Source organism: Octopus sinensis, unplaced genomic scaffold, assembly GCF_006345805.1.
Source record: "Octopus sinensis unplaced genomic scaffold, ASM634580v1 Contig04511, whole genome shotgun sequence".
NCBI lineage: Eukaryota > Metazoa > Mollusca > Cephalopoda > Octopoda > Octopodidae > Octopus > Octopus sinensis.
In genome coordinates, this window is record NW_021827519.1 from 1 (window position 1) to 5,000 (window position 5,000).

Below are 5,000 nucleotides of genomic sequence, written 5' to 3' on the forward strand. Positions count from 1 at the left end.
ATCTAGGGTCTCGAGTTTCACATCAACTTATATCGCCAGGCAATTTAAATCTATCAGTTAACACCGTCCCCCTCCCCTACACACACTGACACATCAGAGAACATATATGGGGAGGGGACGGGGGAGTGAAGAAAACGACAGAGAGATGAGTGAAAGATAAGATAAAGAACGTGTGTGTATATATATATATATATATATATATATATATATATATATACACACATATATATTCATACATATGTAATATATGTGTGTATATGTAATAGACACATATGCAGGTGTGTGTGTGTATGTATTTGATTGTATGTGTGTGTATTAATATTTGTTTTGTGTAAAAACAGTGAAACGATAACATAGTCATTGATCTGACGAAAACTACAAAGCCGAAACTTCGAAGTCACTGTCGACCGCTTCCTTTTCAAAACAAATGTGTGTATGTATGTATGTATGTACATATATGCGTGTGTGTGTATGTGTGCATATGTGTATGTAGGTAGGTATGTATGCGTCTATATATGTAGTGTGTGTGCGAATGTGAATGTCAAATATTGTTGTGAGAGGCTGAGATTGGCAAAGTTGGAGGAAAGGTGTTGAAGAGGAGGAGACAGAGGTAGAATTAGAGAAGTGGTGGCAGAACTGATGACAATGTTATTGTTGTTGTACGAGTTGATGATGATAATGGCGGGTTTGTTGTTAGTGCAGGTGGCGGTGGTGGTGATGGTGGCAGCGTTGATGATGTTTTCGATGTGGGAGATGTTGATGAAGATAGAAGCGGTGGCGGTGGTTGTGGTGGTGGCGGTAGTGGCGGTGGTAGTTGCAGTGATGATGGCTAAACAAAGTAGTTTTGTTGATAAAAATAAAACGGTGAGGAAAGGTTTGAGGTGGTGTTGGGGGGGGGGTAGGGTATGAGGAAACCGCTGGTGTTTTTAGTGGTGGGGTGGTGGTGGTGTTGGGGGGATGTCCGGAATTCGCGTGCAACGTCAGAGAGCAACGGCAGAGTATGGTAATATCCCAGACTGGCTGGCGACTGGCTTGAACTCGGCTGTTAGGGAAGTATTGAATTTAAATTATCGATGTTGGCAGTGAGATGGCTTATGGGGAGCAGGGGTGGTTAGGAGCGAGGTGACAGTGGCAGTAACACTAGGGTGGGGGTACAAGTAAGGGACAGAGATAGACAGGTAGATAGATAGGAAGGTAGGACATACCTAACAGAGACCCACCTACGTATTCATATCTGTACATTTTCACATACATACATATATATATATATCAATACACACACACACATATACACACTCACATTTCATTTGTGTGCGTGCGTATATATTTATATATATATACACATATATACATACATATATGCATTTATGTATATGTATGTCTGTGTATGTATATAATTGTGTGTCTATATATGTATGTGTGTGTGTGTGTGTGTGTGTGTGTGTGTAAAAGACCACTCCAAAGATATCGATGGAGTAATTTGACAATTCCGATTGAAACATCCCGAAAGTAGTGTTACGTTTCTTGCCAGGTTGACGATGGGTCAATGTTATTGTTAGGACAACTTCAGTGAAGGGGCGGCGGCGGTGGTGATGGTGCCTCAGTTCCTCTCTTCCCTCCCTAGCAACAGTCAGATAAAAAGATGGAATTGGTAAATGAATATAATTAGAAGAAGCAGTCCAGATGAAACTTGCAGAACAACGTCATTGCTGTGTTTTCTGTTCTGCGTTTTGCGAAGAGTCACCTTCATGCGAACCTTCCACCGCGCTCTTTACGCCTACTCTAACAACAAGTTACCTTAGGTCACAGTTTAAACAACAAATTTAGCCCCTTGCCCTTTATTATACAGATTTGGTGCCAAAGACTGAAGAGCTGAGCGTAAAGGGAACGAAAGACATACTTTATAAAGATTTATCTTATTGGAGGAGGAGGAGGAGGAGGGGGGAGGAAGAGAGGGGAATTTACCAGAATAATGTATTGTGCTTGTTGTTGTCTTAGGTTGATTCTGATCGAACAGAGCAAAAACGTTCCAAAGTGGACCATCCCCTCTTATTTTCAGAGGTAATGTTTTGACACCGCCATAGTCGTTTTTTTTTTCTTTTCAAGATTACAAGATTGTAATTTGAGGACGGCTCAGCTGCTATTTCTAATAGGTCGAGCAACTATATAGAACGTTGCGAACGTTGTGACCTACCAAGGGAGCGTTGGCTATTTAAAGGGGTCCTTGAATTAAAATATTTTAACCCGTTTTTTTAAATAAATCCAGGACATGGTGTTATCAGGGATAATGTAACAAGACTAATTATGTACCAAGGTCCAATATGATTTCATCATACAGGTTCTTGCCCCATTTAGCAGTGTTTCTGAACCTTTTTTTTCTTTACCAATGGACCTCTTTGATTCTTGTTTTACCCTGCTGGACCCTCTCAGTGATTCCATGTTTTCAGATACCTTATTATTATGTTTTTATAATTAAATATTATTTGGAATTGTATAAAAAAATTATGAAATATTATGTGTATTATTGTTAGAGTATAACCAACTTTATTTGCACAAATTTTAACACCAAAATCTTATGTGGATCCCCAAGGGTGATATGGACTCTGCAACGGTCTTTTGGGGCCCGGTTGAAAAACACGGTTCTTTAGTAATTTAACATAGAGGGGCACTGGTCCTCGTAAGGGTCTGTCTGTAAGGACACATTGTGTTATGAATATGTAGAAAACATGACTGATGGATCAACAACTCAGCCTTTTCCTTCATTAGTAAATTCAATGAAAAATTTAACATGGTTGCGATGGTGGTGGTGGTGGTGGTGGCGATGTTCTTGCAATAATCATTGCAAGTACCTAAAAGGATGGACTTACGTAAGAAAATAGGGATAATAAATTAGTTTCTGCTTCAGTAAAATAATCTGCATTTTTTTTTGTCCAAAACATAAGGAGAGGGGGAGTTTTTGGAGAAGATGGTGGGGTGGGGGCGTTTAACTATAAAATGGTTTGGAGCCACTGGTTTAAAGGTTTGTGTAGTGCTGGTGGCTGGTGTGTATGTACATCTATATCTATCTACACACACATACACACATACGCATACACAGTGTGTGTGTTGTTCAGGAATGACTGACCAGTTTTAAACACACACACAAACCCAATCCATGGCTATCAGCTATCAATATCAATCTAATCTCAGTTAATGCCAGCAGTTTTAAACAAAGTTTATTTAGAAAGTCATTGCAATCCGCCATCTTAGTGCCGCCATCTTTGACAGGCATCGTTTCCGCGAACGGTGAAATCTGGATGCAATGAGACAAAGCTTTATTTGTTTGTTATCTCATCACATCTAATAACGATGCTTTCAGAACGAACGGCAGGCAATAAGGCGACGTAAAATGATACATAGGGGTTTATGATAATAGAGGACAGGTATGAGTCAGGTGAGAGTTGGACAGGTATGATGAGTCAGGTGAATGTTGGACAGGTATGACTCAGGTGATGCTGGACAGGTAATATAATATTGATTTTTTTTTCAAATCCACTATGACTACTGTTTGATAAACTGATTGGAGATAGTGTGGTTTCTTTGACAAGAATAGATTACAGACGGGGGTATGGGGGTATGGGGTAGTGTTTGGAGCGGCCACAATAATGTCAGTGAAAGTAGCTGTTAGTTACACAGGTAGTTTCGGTACAGACGGGAGAGTCATGGTTGGAATATATTTCACCAGTGTTGAACCAAAACTATATTATAATGATAATAACGACCAGAACGTTTTTTTTAAATTACACAGAAATCCCCTCCGTAAATGATTATTAATGTTGATGATGATGATGATGATGATGATGTCAATTTCCCAAAGATTGCTAATTGGCTGGGAATAACAAGTGAGGCTGACCAAACATAGGGCGGTAGAGGGGAGAGGAGGGGGTGGTGGTGGTGGTAGTAGCAGCAACAGTAGTAGTACTAGTAATAAAGAAACTTGAATTTGACTAACAATAGGTTTAATTACTATATTACTATACATATACAGAATTCCTTATATACATATATTATATATAATATAAAGTGTGTGTGTGTGTGTGTGTGGTGTATATATATATATATATATGTGTGTGTGTGTGTGTGTATGTATATATGTACATGTGTCTGTGTATATGTATATATACATATATGTATATACATACATACAGAGATAGAGAGAGACATGCTACTTAACATATATATATATATATATATATATAGTATATATATATATAGATAGATAGATAGATAGATAGATAGATAGATATGATAGATATACGCATATGCATACTGACATATACACACTTATATACGTGTATACATACTAAGATCGGGGAAGTGTTGTGTGTGTAAGTGTGTTCATGTCCGTTGGAACGAGAGTAAAAGTACTCAATACCATAAGTGGGTGTAATCATTTAGGCTGATCCAGTAGCCTATTACTTTGGAATTTTCCGGACATTACTGCTGGTTCCTAATACAAGTAAACGTTAGGGAAATGGCAACATTGTCGGGAAAACTGCAGCGAAATACGGCACTGGATTAGCCTAAATAAGCTGTATCTCTGTCTATGGGTAAATATATTATATTCGTTTATTCTTCTGTTTGTTTCAGTCATTCGACTGTGACCATGCTAGAGCACCATCTTTAGTCAAACAAATCGACCCCAGGACTTATTCTTTGTAAGCCTAGTACTTATTCTATCGGGCATTTTTGCCGAACCGCTAAGTTACGGGGACGTAAACACATCAACATCGGTCGTCAAGCGATGGTGGGGGACAAACACAGAGACATGCGCACAAATATATATATATATATGTGCATATATTATATATATAATATATATGTGTATATATTATATATATGTATATATTATATATATATGTGTGTGTGCGTGTTAAATATATATATATATAGAGAGAGAGATAGCATATATATATATATAGAGAGATAGATATATATATATATATAATATATATATATAT